This window comes from Hyperolius riggenbachi, chromosome 10, assembly GCF_040937935.1.
Source record: "Hyperolius riggenbachi isolate aHypRig1 chromosome 10, aHypRig1.pri, whole genome shotgun sequence".
NCBI lineage: Eukaryota > Metazoa > Chordata > Amphibia > Anura > Hyperoliidae > Hyperolius > Hyperolius riggenbachi.
The window spans coordinates 259,013,296-259,033,756 of NC_090655.1; the positions used below are offsets into that span (position 1 = coordinate 259,013,296).

Below are 20,461 nucleotides of genomic sequence, written 5' to 3' on the forward strand. Positions count from 1 at the left end.
GTAGAAAAGGCCGCCCGAGTTTTGATATAGCCTACAAGTGCTGGAAGCCGAAATATTTCATTCGCCACTATCCATGGCGGCCTGGAGGGGGAATAGTAATTAACACGGCCCTGGGCTTTTTTTGTAGCCAAAGTTTTTGTATGGGTACACGTGAGAAAAAGTGGACTGAAAATCATACATGATTACAAACATTTTTTACAAATAAATAACTAAGTGGGGTGTACTTAATTATTCGGTCACCTGAGTCAATACTTTGTAGAACCACCATTTTTTTGCAATTACAGCTGCCAGTCTTTTAGGGTATGTCTCTACCAGCTTTGCACATCTAGAGACTGAAATCCTTGCCCATTCTTCTTTGCAAAACAGCTCCAGCTCAGTCAGATTAAATGGACAGCGTTTGTGAACACCAGTTTTCAGATCTTGCCACAGATTGTCGATTGGATTTAGATCTGGACTTTGACTGGCCCTTTCTAACACATATATATGTTTTGTTTTAAACCATTCCATAGTTGCCCTGGCTTTATGTTTCGGGTCATTGTCCTGCTGGAAGGTGAACCTCCACCCCAGTCTCAAGTCTTTTGCAGTCTCCAAGAGGTTTTCTTACAAATTTGTCCTGTAATTGGCTCCATACATCTTCCCATCAACTCTGACCAGCTTCCCTGTCCCTGCTGAAGAGATGCACACCCCCAGCATGATGCTGCCACCACCATATTTGACAGCGGGGATGGTGTGTTCAGAGTGACGTGCAGTGTTAGTTTTCCGCCACAGAGAGCGTTTTTCATTTTGTCCAAAAAATACCATTTTGGTCTCATCTGACCAGAGCAACTTCTTCCACATGGTTGCTGTGTCCCCCACATGGCTTGTGGCAAAATGCAAATGGGACTTCTTATGCTTTCTGTTAACAATGCCTTTCTTCTTGCCACTCTTCCATAAAGGCCAACTTTGTACAGTGCATGACTAATAGTTGTCCTATGGACAGATTCCACCACCTGAGCTGTAGATCTCTGCAGCTCGTCCAGAGTCACCATGGGCCTCTTGACTGCATTTCTGATCAGCGCAGTCCTTGTTCGGCCTGTGAGTTTAGGTGGATGGCCTTGTCTTGGGAGGTTCACAGTTGTGCCATACTCCTTCCATTTCTGAATGGTCGCTTGAACAGTGCTCCGTGGGATGTTCAAGGCATAGGAAAACTTTTTGTAGCCTAAGCCTCCTTTAAATTTGTCAATTACTTGATCCCTGACCAGTCTGGTGTGTTCTTTGGACTTTACGGTCTCGTTGCTCCCAATATTCTCTTAGACAACCTCTGAGGCCCTCAAAGAGCAGCTGTATTTGTACTGACATTAAATTACACACAGGTGCACTCTATTTAGTCAATAGCACTCATCAGGCACTGTCTATAGGCAACTGAATGCACTCTGATCAAAGGGTGCCGAATAATTATGCACACACCACTTAGCAGTTATTTATTAGTAAAAAAAATGTGGACTCATGTATGATTTTTGTTGCACTTCTCATGTGTACACCACTTTGTGTTGGTCTTTCATGTTGAATTCCAATACAATTGATTCATGTTTGTGGCAGTAATATGACAAAATGTGGAAAACTTCAAGGGGGCCGAATACTTTTGCAAACCACTGTATATATGTTTTGTTTTAAACCATTCCATTGTTGCCCTGGCTTTATGTTTAGGGTCGTTGTCCTGCTGGAAGGTGAACCTCCACCCCAGTCTCAAGTCTTTCGCAGATTCCAAGAGGTTTTCTTCCAAGTTTGCTCTGTATTTGGCTCCATCCATCTTCCCATCAACTCTGACCAGCTTCCCTGTCCCTGCTGAAGAGATGCATCCCCCGAGCATGATGCTGCCACCACCATATTTGACAGTGGGGGTGGTGTGTTCAGAGTGATGTGCAGTGTTCATTTTCCGCCACACAGAGCGTAGAGTGTTGCATTTTGTCCAAAAAGTTCAATTTTGGTCTCATCTGACCAGAGCACCTTCTTCAACATAGTTGCTGTGTCCCCCACATGGCTTCTGGCAAACTGCAAATGGAACTTCTTATGCTTTCTGTTAAAGAGAGACACTGAAGCGAAAAAAATATATATGATATAATGAATTGGTTGTGTACTATGAATAATTACTAGAAGATTAGCAGCAAAGAAAATATTCTCATATTTTTATTTTCAGTTATATAGTGTTTTTTCGCAGATTACATTATCCTATAATAATGTGCAGATTACACAACACTCAGCATTCAAAATGAGTCTTTCAGAGCAGTCTGTGAAGTAATGAACTCTCCTCTAGCAGAGGAAAAGTAAACAGTTCAATTACAGTTCAGATAATAAAAGTCAGATAACAGCCGTTTCCACAACTAAGTTAGTGGGAGAGCTTACTAGCTTTTTGGCATAGAGATAACAACTGGAGTTTCTAAATTCTTCCTGTACTGGAAACAATTAGACTGATGTATCTGATCTTAATGTTTTTTTTTCTTAGCTGTACTACACATACAAATCAGAATATCATCTTTTTTTTAAGCTTCAGTGTCTCTTTAACAATGTCTTTCTTCTTGCCACTCTTCCATAAATGCAAACTTTGTACAGTGCATGACTAATAGCTGTCGTATGGACAGTCTCCCACCTGAGCTGTAGATCTCTGCAGCTCGTCCAGAGTCGCCATGGGCCTGTTGACTGCATTTCTGATCAGCGCTCTCCTTGTTCGGCCTGTGAGTTTAGGTGGATGGCCTTGTCTTGGGAGGTTTAAAGTTGTGCCATACTCCTTCCATTTCTGAATGATCGCTTGAACAGTGCTCCGTGGTATGTTCCAGGCATAGGAATTGTTTTTGTAGCCTAAGCCTGCTTTAAATTTCTCAATAACTTTATCCCTGAACTGTCTGGTGTGTTCTTTGGACTTCATGGTGTTGTTGCTCCCAATATTCTCTTAGACAATCTCTGAGGCCCTCACAGAGCAGCTGTATTTGTACTGACATTAGATTACACACAGGTGCACTCTATTTAGTCATTAGCACTCAGACATCAAGTAATGTCTATGGGCAAATAACTTCCCTCAGATTATTTTTTTTTTCTGTTTTAAGAAACAAAAGTTTAAATTTTGTTTTATGTGTTTTATATTTGTTCACTTTTTAAAAAAAAGTTTAACAAAGTTGTTGCAAATTGCAATAAAATATTTATTATAACATGTTCACTGTTGGATTCTATGTATTGAACAATGTATGTATAACTACTAGCTGGTGACGATTGATAACCATCAGGCTCTTGCTTGCCTGGCATATTTTTATGTCGGTTGTATGCACCACAAAATATATTTACTGTAACACACAAATGTTCATTTGTCAAGGTTTAGAGATTTGCAATATTTTTCAAGCATAATTTGTTTCTTGCCTTACATCAAATTTGATGATATGGGGGTCAAACACCTCTCCTAGTTATTAACAAAGAATTCACTGTATCGGTTGAAAAGGGCACCTGGCCTACATCTATGAAAAGTGCGACGCCATAGAGATCAAAGTTATTTCTGGAAATATGGGCTTCTACAAGGTGTCTAAAAGTGCACCTGAGTTTTGATATAGGCTACAAGCCCAAATTATTTCAATCCCCGCTATCCATGGCCAGACCCGAAGATGTTATATGGGCTACACCTGGTGCATTATTTGTCGCCGAAGTGTGTATATATGTGCTCTACCAGGCGCCCTATCCTGTTTAAGGATATCAAAATTCACCCTTGGATACAATATTAAGTAGCCAAGATGTAAAGTCTTTGTTCATATTTTTAAACAAAATCTTTCATGCCATATTATATGATTTTGTTTAAAGCGGATCCGATATGAAACCGTAAATATAATAACAAGTCACTTGTCTATGTATCTTGTCTAAAGTTTAGATGGTTTACTCAGCAAATCTAGCTGCAAACACCTTCAACAGTGTATTTTTCAACAGTACTATTTTTTCCTGTGATACAATGGGATCAACCATGTATTCTGCTTGTCAGTCAATATTACACAATTACACTCAAGGCAAGCTTATCTGTATCTAGGCATGCTATTCTGCATATCTGCATATTCTTTGAATATTCCACTCCTATCTCCTCTATTACACAGAACACTGAGCTGTATTCTGTATCTGCACTGCAACTCTCAGATTGTGATTACTCTGCCCCTGAAATCTATAGCTAGCAACACCCTTTTTAAACAACCCAGACTGAAATCACACAATCCCTTGCAAACACCAAGGCGTTTTCGAGAAGCTGTGGGCATGGCTTGCTTAGTTTATAGGAAATTAGGGTATTAAAAAACACAAGTATTTTCCTTAAGGAATGCCCTATAAACTATATGTAATGAAAACAATTATGCAATGAGTAAAAGTTCATCTCGGATCCACTTTAATAAATCTCTGACATCACTCGTTGTTCGAGGCACAGGGTATAACTTCCATAAGATGGCTTGGCAGTAGCGTAAGTCAATATTGGTTTTGAGGCAGCAGGTAACGGCTGCAGGGTAGACATGCCCTTCCAGAAGTCCAGAAGTTGAAGTTGTCACAGCAGCAGCGGTAGGTATCACAAGGTTTGACACAGCAGCAGGTAATAATGTCAGCAGCGGTACAGGTCCTCTGTCCCTAGAGAGACCTGGATTGAAGGATATAATGTCCAGCAGTTGAAGTTGTCCCAGCAGCAGAAGTAGGTATCGCAAGGTTTGACACAGCAGCAGGTAATAATGTCAGCAGCAGTACAGGTCCTCGGCCCCTAGAGAGACCTGGATTGAAGGTTATAAAGTCCAGCAGTTGAAGTTGTCACAGCAGCAGCGATAGGTATCGCAAGGTTTGACACAGCAGCAGGTAATAATGTCAGCAGCGGTACAGGTCCTCTGTCCCTAGAGAGACCTGGATTGAAGGATATAATGTCCAGCAGTTGAAGTTGTCCCAGCAGCAGAAGTAGGTATCGCAAGGTTTGACACAGCAGCAGGTAATAATGTCAGCAGCGGTACAGGTCCTCGGCCCCTAGAGAGACCTGGATTGAAGGTTATAAAGTCCAGCAGTTGAAGTTGTCACAGCAGCAGCGATAGGTATCGCAAGGTTTGACACAGCAGCAGGTAATAATGTCAGCAGCGGTACAGGTCCTCGGACCCAAGAGAGACCTGGATTGAAGGTTATAAAGTCCAGCAGTTGAAGTTGTCACAGCAGCAGCGATAGGTATCGCAAGGTTTGACACAGCAGCAGGTAATAATGTCAGCAGCGGTACAGGTCCTCTGTCCCTAGAGAGACCTGGATTGAAGGATATAATGTCCAGCAGTTGAAGTTGTCCCAGCAGCAGAAGTAGGTATCGCAAGGTTTGACACAGCAGCAGGTAATAATGTCAGCAGCGGTACAGGTCCTCTGTCCCTAGAGAGACCTGGATTGAAGGATATAATGTCCAGCAGTTGAAGTTGTCCCAGCAGCAGAAGTAGGTATCGCAAGGTTTGACACAGCAGCAGGTAATAATGTCAGCAGCGGTACAGGTCCTCGGCCCCTAGAGAGACCTGGATTGAAGGTTATAAAGTCCAGCAGTTGAAGTTGTCACAGCAGCAGCGATAGGTATCGCAAGGTTTGACACAGCAGCAGGTAATAATGTCAGCAGCGGTACAGGTCCTCGGACCCAAGAGAGACCAGGATTGAAGGATATAATGTCCAGCAGTTGAAGTTGTCCCAGCAGCAGAAGTAGGTATCATAAGGTTTGACACAGCAGCAGGTAATAATGTCAGCAGCGGTACAGGTCCTCGGACCCAAGAGAGACCAGGATTGAAGGATATAATGTCCAGCAGTTGAAGTTGTCCCAGCAGCAGAAGTAGGTATCATAAGGTTTGACACAGCAGCAGGTAATAATGTCAGCAGCGGTACAGGTCCTCGGACCCTAGAGAGACCTAGATTGAAGGATATAATGTCCAGCAGTTGAAGTTGTCCCAGCAGCAGAAGTAGGTATCATAAGGTTTGACACAGCAGCAGGTAATAATGTCAGCAGCGGTACAGGTCCTCGGACCCAAGAGAGACCAGGATTGAAGGATATAATGTCCAGCAGTTGAAGTTGTCCCAGCAGCAGAAGTAGGTATCATAAGGTTTGACACAGCAGCAGGTAATAATGTCAGCAGCGGTACAGGTCCTCGGACCCAAGAGAGACCAGGATTGAAGGATATAATGTCCAGCAGTTGAAGTTGTCCCAGCAGCAGAAGTAGGTATCATAAGGTTTGACACAGCAGCAGGTAATAATGTCAGCAGCGGTACAGGTCCTCGGACCCAAGAGAGACCAGGATTGAAGGATATAATGTCCAGCAGTTGAAGTTGTCCCAGCAGCAGAAGTAGGTATCATAAGGTTTGACACAGCAGCAGGTAATAATGTCAGCAGCGGTACAGGTCCTCGGACCCAAGAGAGACCAGGATTGAAGGATATAATGTCCAGCAGTTGAAGTTGTCCCAGCAGCAGAAGTAGGTATCATAAGGTTTGACACAGCAGCAGGTAATAATGTCAGCAGCGGTACAGGTCCTCGGACCCTAGAGAGACCTAGATTGAAGGATATAATGTCCAGCAGTTGAAGTTGTCCCAGCAGCAGAAGTAGGTATCATAAGGTTTGACACAGCAGCAGGTAATAATGTCAGCAGCGGTACAGGTCCTCGGACCCAAGAGAGACCAGGATTGAAGGATATAATGTCCAGCAGTTGAAGTTGTCCCAGCAGCAGAAGTAGGTATCATAAGGTTTGACACAGCAGCAGGTAATAATGTCAGCAGCGGTACAGGTCCTCGGACCCAAGAGAGACCAGGATTGAAGGATATAATGTCCAGCAGTTGAAGTTGTCCCAGCAGCAGAAGTAGGTATCATAAGGTTTGACACAGCAGCAGGTAATAATGTCAGCAGCGGTACAGGTCCTCGGACCCAAGAGAGACCAGGATTGAAGGATATAATGTCCAGCAGTTGAAGTTGTCCCAGCAGCAGAAGTAGGTATCATAAGGTTTGACACAGCAGCAGGTAATAATGTCAGCAGCGGTACAGGTCCTCGGACCCAAGAGAGACCAGGATTGAAGGATATAATGTCCAGCAGTTGAAGTTGTCCCAGCAGCAGAAGTAGGTATCATAAGGTTTGACACAGCAGCAGGTAATAATGTCAGCAGCGGTACAGGTCCTCGGACCCAAGAGAGACCAGGATTGAAGGATATAATGTCCAGCAGTTGAAGTTGTCCCAGCAGCAGAAGTAGGTATCATAAGGTTTGACACAGCAGCAGGTAATAATGTCAGCAGCGGTACAGGTCCTCGGACCCAAGAGAGACCAGGATTGAAGGATATAATGTCCAGCAGTTGAAGTTGTCCCAGCAGCAGAAGTAGGTATCATAAGGTTTGACACAGCAGCAGGTAATAATGTCAGCAGCGGTACAGGTCCTCGGACCCAAGAGAGACCAGGATTGAAGGATATAATGTCCAGCAGTTGAAGTTGTCCCAGCAGCAGAAGTAGGTATCATAAGGTTTGACACAGCAGCAGGTAATAATGTCAGCAGCGGTACAGGTCCTCGGACCCAAGAGAGACCAGGATTGAAGGATATAATGTCCAGCAGTTGAAGTTGTCCCAGCAGCAGAAGTAGGTATCATAAGGTTTGACACAGCAGCAGGTAATAATGTCAGCAGCGGTACAGGTCCTCGGACCCTAGAGAGACCTAGATTGAAGGATATAATGTCCAGCAGTTGAAGTTGTCCCAGCAGCAGAAGTAGGTATCATAAGGTTTGACACAGCAGCAGGTAATAATGTCAGCAGCGGTACAGGTCCTCGGACCCAAGAGAGACCAGGATTGAAGGATATAATGTCCAGCAGTTGAAGTTGTCCCAGCAGCAGAAGTAGGTATCATAAGGTTTGACACAGCAGCAGGTAATAATGTCAGCAGCGGTACAGGTCCTCGGACCCAAGAGAGACCAGGATTGAAGGATATAATGTCCAGCAGTTGAAGTTGTCCCAGCAGCAGAAGTAGGTATCATAAGGTTTGACACAGCAGCAGGTAATAATGTCAGCAGCGGTACAGGTCCTCGGACCCAAGAGAGACCAGGATTGAAGGATATAATGTCCAGCAGTTGAAGTTGTCCCAGCAGCAGAAGTAGGTATCATAAGGTTTGACACAGCAGCAGGTAATAATGTCAGCAGCGGTACAGGTCCTCGGACCCAAGAGAGACCAGGATTGAAGGATATAATGTCCAGCAGTTGAAGTTGTCCCAGCAGCAGAAGTAGGTATCATAAGGTTTGACACAGCAGCAGGTAATAATGTCAGCAGCGGTACAGGTCCTCGGACCCAAGAGAGACCAGGATTGAAGGATATAATGTCCAGCAGTTGAAGTTGTCCCAGCAGCAGAAGTAGGTATCATAAGGTTTGACACAGCAGCAGGTAATAATGTCAGCAGCGGTACAGGTCCTCGGACCCAAGAGAGACCAGGATTGAAGGATATAATGTCCAGCAGTTGAAGTTGTCCCAGCAGCAGAAGTAGGTATCATAAGGTTTGACACAGCAGCAGGTAATAATGTCAGCAGCGGTACAGGTCCTCGGACCCTAGAGAGACCTGGATTGAAGGATATAATGTCCAGCAGTTGAAGTTGTCCCAGCAGCAGAAGTAGGTATCATAAGGTTTGACACAGCAGCAGGTAATAATGTCAGCAGCGGTACAGGTCCTCGGACCCAAGAGAGACCAGGATTGAAGGATATAATGTCCAGCAGTTGAAGTTGTCCCAGCAGCAGAAGTAGGTATCATAAGGTTTGACACAGCAGCAGGTAATAATGTCAGCAGCGGTACAGGTCCTCGGACCCAAGAGAGACCAGGATTGAAGGATATAATGTCCAGCAGTTGAAGTTGTCCCAGCAGCAGAAGTAGGTATCATAAGGTTTGACACAGCAGCAGGTAATAATGTCAGCAGCGGTACAGGTCCTCGGACCCTAGAGAGACCTAGATTGAAGGATATAATGTCCAGCAGTTGAAGTTGTCCCAGCAGCAGAAGTAGGTATCATAAGGTTTGACACAGCAGCAGGTAATAATGTCAGCAGCGGTACAGGTCCTCGGACCCAAGAGAGACCAGGATTGAAGGATATAATGTCCAGCAGTTGAAGTTGTCCCAGCAGCAGAAGTAGGTATCATAAGGTTTGACACAGCAGCAGGTAATAATGTCAGCAGCGGTACAGGTCCTCGGACCCAAGAGAGACCAGGATTGAAGGATATAATGTCCAGCAGTTGAAGTTGTCCCAGCAGCAGAAGTAGGTATCATAAGGTTTGACACAGCAGCAGGTAATAATGTCAGCAGCGGTACAGGTCCTCGGACCCAAGAGAGACCAGGATTGAAGGATATAATGTCCAGCAGTTGAAGTTGTCCCAGCAGCAGAAGTAGGTATCATAAGGTTTGACACAGCAGCAGGTAATAATGTCAGCAGCGGTACAGGTCCTCGGACCCAAGAGAGACCAGGATTGAAGGATATAATGTCCAGCAGTTGAAGTTGTCCCAGCAGCAGAAGTAGGTATCATAAGGTTTGACACAGCAGCAGGTAATAATGTCAGCAGCGGTACAGGTCCTCGGACCCAAGAGAGACCAGGATTGAAGGATATAATGTCCAGCAGTTGAAGTTGTCCCAGCAGCAGAAGTAGGTATCATAAGGTTTGACACAGCAGCAGGTAATAATGTCAGCAGCGGTACAGGTCCTCGGACCCTAGAGAGACCTGGATTGAAGGATATAATGTCCAGCAGTTGAAGTTGTCCCAGCAGCAGAAGTAGGTATCATAAGGTTTGACACAGCAGCAGGTAATAATGTCAGCAGCGGTACAGGTCCTCGGACCCAAGAGAGACCAGGATTGAAGGATATAATGTCCAGCAGTTGAAGTTGTCCCAGCAGCAGAAGTAGGTATCATAAGGTTTGACACAGCAGCAGGTAATAATGTCAGCAGCGGTACAGGTCCTCGGACCCAAGAGAGACCAGGATTGAAGGCTATAATGTCCAGAAGTTGAAGTTGTCACAGCAGCAGTTGTAGGTATCATGAGGTTTGACACAGCAGGTAATGGCAGCAGTACAGGCCCTCAAACACTAGAGACCTGGGCAGAAAAGTATAACGTCAGGTAGCTGAGTTGGCGGCCGCAGAAGTAATTTTGTTTTGGTTAGAGGCAGCAGAAATTATTTTTAAATAAAATACATTAGTTCCAGCCAGGCAGCGGTTGCGAAGCCGCAGTTCGACCCTCGCCACAGCTCGGACATCACTATTTTTCAACCCGGACAACACACAGAGTTTTTTTTTTTTTTTTAAAATGCAGCAGCAGTCAGCAGACAGTGTTGGAGTAGTATCAGCAGGCCGTGAACCCTCACTGTGGTACCACGGCACTTATTTTTATAACAAAATAATTGGGTTCAGCAGGAGTAATTTTTTTGGACAGCCGAGTATGTATTGTAGCACCCAAGCCTTTTTTTTTTCTTTTTTTTTCTTTTTACTTTTAATTTGTTACACCAGTTGTGCCCTTGCCACAGGTGGGACATCACTATTTTTCTACCTGGACACCGCATAGAGTTATGAATTTTTTAAAAATAAATGCTGCAATAGATGTTTTTTGGATAAAAGTGGATCCGAGATGAACTTTTTCTCATTGCATAATTGTGTTTGTTACATATAGTTTAAAGGGCATTCCTTAAAGAGAACCAGAGATGAAGTACCCTCATGTATTTTACCTTATAAATCAGTGGGAACATGACAGTAAACACCTAATCTGCTCTTTGTTTCATTGTTCTCTGTTTAATCTGACTGTTATCACCTCTGATAAGAATCCCCGACTGAGCTCAGTCTAGCTTTGCTACGGAAAGATTATAGCCGAGTCTGTCTTCTCTGGTGTCTTTTCAAGCCCAAGCCTGCCCCCTTGTGGCTCTGCTATAATGACTGAGCTATAATTATTCCCTGCAAAGAGAGAGTGAATGCTCAGTCCGGGATTCTTATCACAGCAGATAACAGACACTTTTAGCAGTGATGATGAAACAGAGAGCATGGTAAGTGTTTTCTCTCATGTTCTTACTGATATATATGGTAAAATACACAAGGGTGCTTCGTCTCTGGTTCCCTTTAAGGCAAATATACTTGTTTTGTTTAAATACCCTAATTTCCTATAAACTAAACAAGGCACACACACACCTTCTTAATAGAACCTTGGCGCTTGCAAGGGATTGTGGAATTTCAGTCTGGGCAGGTGAAAAAGGTGTTAATATCTATAGCTTTCAGAGGCATAGTTTCACAATCTGAGAGATGAAGTGCAGATACAGATCAATTGCCTTTGTAATGGAGGAAATAGGAGTGCAGTTTTCTCACAAAATTCAGATATGCAGATTTGCATGCCTAGACACAGATAAGCGTGCCTGCCTATGTGTGTAATTGTGTAATAGTGACAAGCAGAAAACATTTCTGCTCACATTGTATCACAGGAAAAAATAATATTGATGAAAAATATACCGTTGAAGCTGTTTACAGCTAGATTTGCTGTGTAAACCATCTAAACTTTAGACAAGATAGAGTATATAGACAAGTGACTTATTATATTTAGTTTTTCATCTCGGATCCGCTTTACATTAAAAAATTTTTGGGAGATTGTATCCAATTAATATATAATTTTGCGGGAGAGCGTGCGAGGGATTATGACCAGACCCTTTTACTCACTCTCTGGAATCAGTGACAGGGCCTTTGAACTGGTCATTGATCCAGGACTCATTCATTTTAATAAATGTGAGTCTGTCCACATTTTCTGCGGACAGACGGGTCCGGTAGTCGGTGACCACCCCACCTGCGGCACTGAATACCCGCTCAGAAAGCACACTGGAGGCGGGGCATGACAGAACCTGCAGTGCGTACTGAGCAAGCTCAGGCCAGGTGTCCAGCTTCTTCACCCAATACTCCATGGGGTCATCTGTATCCATATTGTCTGTTGCACTGGATGACCCCAAGTAGTCATTCACCATGCGAACCAGCCGTTGGTGGTGATGACTACTGCTGCCGATAGTGCTGCTGCTGGTGGGAGTATTGGGTGATTGGGGCGTATAAAATCCCCTCATCACAGCCAGCAGATTAACAGGTCGGGTGGGGTTGGTGCTCGTATTACCGCCACCACACCTCTGCTGGCTGTGACTAGCTGGCTGTCGCTGAGTAGTATGGGAAAGCGGAGGTTCAGGTGGTGGTGGAAAGGCCTGCTCCACTCGCCTGATTAAATCCTGCCGGATCGCTGACATTCGGGAGCTAAATTGTTGGGTACATCCCATTAACTCCCCCACTTTCCCCTTGCAGCGTGGGTCCAATATGGTGGCCACCCACAGATCATCCCTCGCTTTCAGTCGGATTATCCGGGGGTCCTTCCTGAGGCAGAGGAGCATGTGAGCAGCCATGTGGGAGAGATGACCGCTTTCCACCTCTTCCTGGCTGTCAGAAAGGGCATTTTCTGCTTCATGCTCCTGCTGCTCATTAAGGTCGTCCCACCCCCGGACGATTAGCTCTCCCGCATGTTCAGGCCCTGACTCTGTCACCACCACCTCCTCCTCCTCCTCCTGGGCCTGAGCATCCTGGGGCTCTCCACCACTTGCCCCAGCATGGACTTCCTCCGCCAATTCTATCAGGTGACCCAGTGTCCTGTCCAGCATTAGCACAAGGGGGAGCACTTCTGAAATGTTGCAGTGCTCCATGCTGACCACCTTAGTAGCCTCATCAAAAGGCGCCAAAACATTGCAGACCTCCCTGATCTGCCGCCACTGGTCCCCAGTCAGATTCTCCGGAGGTGGTCTTGACGAATGGGAGGAGGAGGCTGAAGACAGGTAATGGATGACCGCCATTTTTTGCTCCAACAACCTTCTCAACATGTACAGTGTGGAGTTCCACCGCGTCTGGCAGTCAACCATCAGCTTGTGCTGCGGCAAGCTGTGGATGCGCTGCAGTTTGGCCAAGGACGCGGTGGCGGTTGCGGAGCGTCTAATGTGGCCACACACTTTACGTGCCAAAAGCACGACGTCACTCAAACCCTCATAGGTTCGCAGAAACCGTTGCACGATGAGGTTGAGGACATGTGCGAGGCAAGGCAGGTGTGTGTAGCCACCAGTACGAATGGCGGCCAGAATGTTGGTGCCATTGTCTGACACCACATTACCTGTCAACAGATCTCGGGGGGTCAGCCAATGCTGGATCTGCTCCTGTAGGACAGACAGGATCACATCTCCCGTCAGACTCCTGTGTTGCACTGGCTCCATCCTCAGCACAGCTTGACAGCGCTTGTGCTGTAGATTAGCGTAACAGCGTGGCCGCTTGCTGGGAGGCTCAGCAGCGGCCTGACCTGCTACAGAAGAAGTGGCAGAAGGGAGGGAGACGGGCCTCCCCTTGACCCCCCGGGGCGGCACCACCAGAGCCCCACAGCTCATACCCTCCCCAGCGCCATGAAGGGTGACCCAGTGAGCTGTCACAGTCAAATAGCGTCCCTGCCCATGCCTGCTGGTCCAGGCATCGGTAGTGAGGTGCACCCTTCCACAAACCGCGTAGTCCAACGAAAGGGATACACGCCCAGCTACATCCAGGTGTAGGGCAGGGATAGCAACTCGGGAAAAGTAATGGCGGCTGGGGACCCGCCATTGTGGAGCCAAACAGCTCATCAGTTGGCGGAAGGGGGCACTTTCCACAAACTGATAGGGCAAGAGCTGTTGGGCCAACAGCTTTGCCACGAGCCCATTGTTGCGTAGCGCTATGGGATCATTAGGGGGGAGAGGCCTCTTCCGTGCAACCATCTCAGTGAGAGAGGCCTGGCGCTGGGCGGCAACATTTTGTGGGGAGGATACAGCTGGTGATGAGCACACCGTCAAGGTCTGGTTGCCGCCACCAGCCTGGCGTGCAGAGGGAACAGCCATGCAGTGGGACTGCGCAGGTTGCACAGGACGCACAGAGGAACGGCTGAGAGGAACTGCTGCATCTCCTCCTGCCGCACTCTGTGCACTGCTGCCTTTACCTTGGCTGGTATTTTTTTTTATTAAGTCCCACTGCACAATATGACTTGTTTTAAGGTGGGAACGCAAACCTGATGTCCCAAACCCAGATGCTGCTTTCCCTCTGCTCACCGTCACACTGCACAGGTTACACACTGCACGGGAAGGATCCTGTGAGTGATCAGTGAAATAGTCCCATGCTTGGGAGGTCCGGCCCTTTCTCTTGGTGTTGACCGGTCGCTGACCAGCATGGGACTGGGTGCTCACAGATGGTGCTGCAGGCTGCTGGACAAGCTGCTGCTGCTGCTGTGTTTGGCCCTGCTGATTAAGCATGCTGCTGCTGTTGCCTATCACACCACCAGCGGAGTCCATGCCCCCCCTAGACTCCACCTGATGCACCCTCCTGACCGATGGACGCCTAACAGGTTCACTTTCACTGCTGCTGTTCGGTGAATTAGTTGGCGTCCAATTTTTGTCGGCCACCTCATCATCACCCACACAAGACAAATCGTCCTCCAAATGGGGACTTGACAATTCCCGACGACGAGTGACTGGAGCATTTCTTGGTGGAGTGGATGGAGAAAAAACTGGACCCACTTCATTCACCACATCCTCCACCAAACTTTGTGAATTGGGTCCCATAGTCTCATGCAGGGCTTCTCCCCACAATTGTCCAATATTACCCTCGTCAGCATTACCTTCAAAAAGATTGGGGGAGAAGCCAGACTCTGCAACATGACCAGCTGCCACAGAGTCTTCCCTGCTATTTGCACTGCTGCCACTGCACATCAGCTCTTCAGATTGGGTGGAGGGCTCCGCACCGATCCAGTCAACCAATGAGGCCGCATCCTGCTTGCCAATGATGCGGCGCCCAGTGGTTGGGAACATAGAAGTGATCCGGGGAGTTCCCCTGCTGCGCCCAGGAAGAACCTCAACCTGATCTGTTTCTGCTACATTGCTGGGCCCTGCCTGCTGCTGGCGTCCTGATGAGGAGGAGCCACCTCGTCCACCAACACTCTTGATGTGCCTCATTTTTTAAATTTTTTTTTTGGGGTCGGGGACAGTAATGAAATTAAAGAAGAAGGGAGGGGACTTACAGGCAATCAATGAAGAAAATCAATGAAATAAATGAAGAAAAAAAGTATAAATGAAAAACTGACACTATGAAAAAGAAATAAAATACACTACACTATCTAGCTTTATCTAACCACTCTCACTGACTTACTAATTTCAAAATACTCTCAGTCACTTGTCACTCAATACTATATCTATCACACTAAATCTGTCTCTCACTCACACTACTAATACAGGCCTGATCTAACTTCAAACTGCTCTCACACTGTCTACAATCACACTACAATCTAATCTATCTCTCACTACTACTAGTATCTATCTAATATATATAGCAATAATAGCAATCACAGTGAAAAAAAATGTCTCAACAGCACACAATATAATAATGCAGCTCTGAGCTCTCTCTTTCACAATTCTCCTCTAACTAAAACCCACACATGACATCAGCATAAGCCTGTCTTATATACTAGAGGGGTGGGATAGACTCTGATAGGTTGCTAGGATGTGGTTGCTAGGGCCTGTGATTGGTGTAAATTTATGAGGACAGTTATTGGACAGTACTTTTCCGTTTAAATCAAATTTCCGTATATTTATACGGATTTCCGCATTACATACACGGAATTACGCTTTTTTTTACCGCGCTAAATTTCCTCTGATCATGATTGGTCAACTCATTCCGCATCTCCTCATTGGTCAATTCATTCCGGTTCCGTTTGGTCGGATTTCCGCGGAATTCCGCATTCCGGATTGTAAATTCCGGATTCCGCAGAACGATCCGGAAACCCAAATTCCGACGGAATTCGGAATTTTAGATTCCGCGGAATTCCGGAAGCCCATGCCTGGAGCAGGCAGGGTGCATTCATTGGTGCATAGGGACTTACATTGGTGGGCTGTAACTAGTGGACCCGAATCCCTAGAAACGCTGGCATTCTGGGTGCCTGGCTTTCTGGGGGAGGCAGGAGAGTGCAGGAGTGCAGGACTGGTCTAGGATGTTAGGAGTCAGACCGAGTATGGGGGCTATTCTCCTGGCCAGTGTGAGGAGCGGAGGTGGCCAGGCTCCCCTGGGGTCAGAGGTGTTGGTGACGCATGACTCCCTAGAGGGACAGAGTCAGTGGTGGTGCCTTGCTCCCCTGGGGTACAGAGTAAGAGAATGGACTGCAGCAATGACTGGGCTGGTGGATCTGACACGGTGGCTTCCTGAATCCTTACTAATGTTGTTGGCCTGACTCCCCTTCTAGTCCTTCAGGGTGAGGATTGGATGATGATGATCCAGGGCCAGAGGATTTAGGACTGGAGCTGGTGGCTGCAGTGATGTCTGGTGGCTGGCGGGCTCAGCATACTGTGTTCCGGATGGCATGAGGGAGCAGCAGTGTCTTAGCTTCCCTGGATATCATCAGTGGTGAACAGTTCTGGGCATCGGGTGGACCTATTTCATAGGAACCCCTGAGACTAAAGTAGCAATTCCATACCTGCCAACTTTTTAAAGCGGACCTGAACTCTTGCACAGGAGAGATGGAAACACAGAGAAATCCACCCTGTGTCTAACCTGCCTGAGAACAGCCTGTCACATTTTCCCTTCTCAGCAAGTAATGAGCCAGTGTAATTTGAGATGTCAACTGTCTTCTGAGTTGTGAGCTAATAAGTAAACACAGGAGGTTAACCCTTTCTGTGCTACCAGAAAACCAGGAAGTAACTACACTGCAGCATCTCTGTAGGAGCTCTATAAGCTGTAACAAGAATGTGTTTTTGTTTAAAGGTTATTATGCTGTTGATTACCTTTTAGAGCAGAAAGGAAGTTCTGAGTTCAGGTCCACTTTAAGATAAGAAAGAGGGACTCCTATAAAGATTCATACACACCTACCAATTATCTGTCCAACTATCTACCAAACTTGTCTGTTAATCCCCATGCAACGTTTGTTGTGAAACAAGTTGAAACAACAACAAAAAAAGTATTTTGCTATTGTTCAAACAGCTGATAAGACTGATAAGAAGTCAATCCAACTGTTGTACTGACTTCTTATCAGTCTTATCAGCTTTCTGAACAAGAGCAAAATACTTTTTTTAGTTGTTTCAACTTTTTTTCTCACAACAAAAGCTGTTTGACAATTGTGCTGCATAAGAGATCGCTGTTGGGCGTGTGTATGGGGGCTGTACGCTGGGCATACACGGCACAATTTTGCCCCCCCGATTCTCCCGCTCGATTGTTTCCCCGCTCGATTCCGCAGACGATTCTCTTCTCTTCCGCTCGTTTTTCTTATCTTTTTGCATTGTCCTCAATGCAGAATCGAGCGGCGAAACGATCGGGCGGGAGATCGGACGTGTCGGAAATTGTCTATCCAGCCATGTAAATGGCTCAGAATGGAGCCGTGTATTCCCAGCATAACAGACAAGTTGGGCAGATAGTTGGACAGATAGTTGGTCGGTGTGTATGAACCTTTAGACACACCTCCTGTCACACCACTAATCATGACATCACCACATATACCAAAAAGAATAAATATGAAAAAGGCATAGCTTTAAAAACTCTAACCACACTGTTCCTTTTTGAAGTCCTTAGCTTTCCTTCCTGTGAACATTTCAGAATAAAAAACATGTACATTTTAAGGATGGGAAAAAAGTGTCAATTAAAATACATTTTTAAGTATAAAAAATATGTATATTTACATAAATATCTCGTAATATAAATCATTTCCTTCTGCCCCCCTCCCCCCATGTCTCCTTAGGGATGACAGATGATTGCCAAGTGTGACTGGTGGCGCCGTAGTATGGCAGCCTCGGATCTTGGCTTTCAGACATTATACCCCCCATCCATTCAGAACCTGTATGGGCTGAAACCAATTCCAGGTACAACCCCCATTTATACTTGGTGAATAAATTATCCTGATTCTAATAAATCTGTACATCAATCCTGAAAGACGGACTAATGAAGAAGAGTGACCAAGGGATTTGGTTCCAAAAGAGAGACTGTCCCTCTTAAAGAATGGACAGTTGGGAGCTATAAGCAAGGCAGCTGGATAGCCTGCAGAGATGGTGGTCGGATCAAGAGCAGCAGCAGATGGATCCAAGGACCTGGTTCCTTTGTAGAGATGGCCCGTACCGTGTGAACTTCCGTGAAAGTTTGGTTTGCGCGAACATTCGCGAGCCGCAATAGACTTCAATGGGGAGGCGAATTATGAAAACTAGAAAGACTTATGCTGACCAGAAAAGTGATGGAAAACATGTTTCAAGGGGTCTAACATCTGAGTTTTTGCATGGATGAGTGGGATAGACGCCATAAGTCCAGGGGAAAAATCTGGATTTGATGCAAAGCGGCATTTTAAGGCTTTTCAAGCCCATATGGTCGCCGGGCTGTGGTAACTCAATGATAGAACAACAGTGATTGTCCAGCTGATCGAATTTGGTCTGTCCACAATGAAGCAAAACGACCTTATTATCTTGGGTGTGCCCCCCCAAGACACTCATATAGCCGCCGGTCATTGCTTCATTGTGATACGCAAGCCCCTTCACCGCAGCAAGGTAACGATCACAAAGGGGAATTGGCACATGTACATGCCTTTTGTTTTGTTGTTGCAGCCGCAGTGTAGCCAGAAAAGTTAGGCAGGCATGTACACGGACCAGTAAAAATGTATATAGCGGCCGCTGCTAGCAGCGACCTTAAAAATTCCGGAATCCGCCTGGAATCCTGGACCCACTGGTGACGGAGAAGGCAGTCAAGCGGCCTGCAGGCAGAGATGCTGTGTGGGGACTGGGAGCGACTTAGTCTTGGGGCAGGCAGTCACACAGCGTGCAGGCAGAGATGCCATGTGGGGACTGGGAGCGACTTAGTCTTGGGGCAGGCCTGAGCGTGCTTTGCAGACCACGTGGTCAGATGGAGCCTTGACCCAACACTGTGTGCCAGAGACGTCACCACTTGCCTTTCAACATCACGGTAAGTTTGGGTAGCGCCTTTTTTGAGAAATAATTGCATATCTTCCACTGCGTTGTATGGATTTGCTTTTGTGTGCTGCTTTCCCTCAGGTGGTCATCCCATTGCAGTCTGTGCTTTGTCATCATGTGCCTTCATAGGAAGTTGTCCCTAAGTGGGTCTTGGTCTTTCCACGGCTCAATTTTTGGTGGCAGAGAATACAACAGATGGCATTGCCCTCATCTGAGGCAGACACACACAAAAATTTCCACACCGCTGAGCCCTGGGGTGATGGCACTTTTTTTGGTGGTGGCCGACTGTGTTAATGAGTGTTAACTGGGGTGCCAGAATCAAAGCAGGAGGAGGAAGATATGTCACGCTTCCATGCGGAAGCTGAGGAAGATGAGGTGTTCTGTGTTAAATAGTCAACTATGTCCTGACAATCTTGGGGGTTGATGGCACGCGCCTTCTGAACACTGTACTTTGGTCCAGGGCCGCACAAAATCACGACAGCACGACCTCGAACAGACCTGCCGGGTGGCCTGCCTCTGGCTCTGCCTGTTTTGCCCATATTAGGGGGGATGAAGTGAAAGGTATGCACTGACTTGACTAATACAATGTGCAGTCACACAGATGAGTGAACAGTTATGCAGTGACTGGTATCAATACAACATGCAGCTGTCTCTCTCACACACACACGTACCGTGAACAGGTACAGTGACCGCTGGAATTAACAATGTGTGGGTGCAACAGGTAGGTATATGCAGTGGTGGGTATTACAAGTGTGCACCCGTCACATACACACACACACACACACACACACACACACCCACCTACCACAATGCGTGCGCTCACGTAGGTAGGTGGGTGCACTGAACACAACAGGTTGGTATATGCAGTGATGGGTATTACAAGTGTGCACCTGTCCCACACACACAGGTACCGCCGTGAACAGGTACAGGGACTGGTGGTATTAACAATGCATGCACTCACATAGGTAGGTGGGTGCACTGAACATAACAGGTAGGTATATGCAGGTAGGTATATGCAGTAACGGGTAATACAAGTGTGCACCTGTCACACACACATACTGGTAGCGCTGTGAACAGGTGCAATGACTGGTGGTATTAACAATGCGTGCGCTCATGTAGGTAGGTGGGTGCACTGAACACAACAGGTAGGTATATGCAGTGATGGGTATTACAAGTGTGCACCTGTCACAGACACACACAGGTACCGCTGCGAACAGGTACAGTGACTGGTGGTATTAACAATGCGTGCGCTCACCTAGGTAGGTGTGTGCACTGAACACAACAGGTAGGTATATGCAGGTACGTATATGCAGTGATGGGTATTACAGGTGTGCACCTGTCACAGACACACATAGGTACAGCCGTGAACAGGTGCAATGACTGGTGGTATTAACAATGCGTGCTCTCACGTAGGTATGTAGGTAGGTAGGCGCACTGAACAGTGAACAGGTGCAGTGATTGGGATGGGATTACAAATCTGCA

At 46.4% G+C, this 20,461-nt stretch overlaps 1 protein-coding gene across 1 annotated transcript in view; it reads left to right on the forward strand.

Moving 5' to 3' along the window:
* Nucleotides 1-20,461, forward strand: part of LOC137537129 (zinc finger protein 208-like) — a 221,367-nt gene that overhangs the window by 46,646 nt on the left and 154,260 nt on the right. The window lies entirely within an intron of this gene.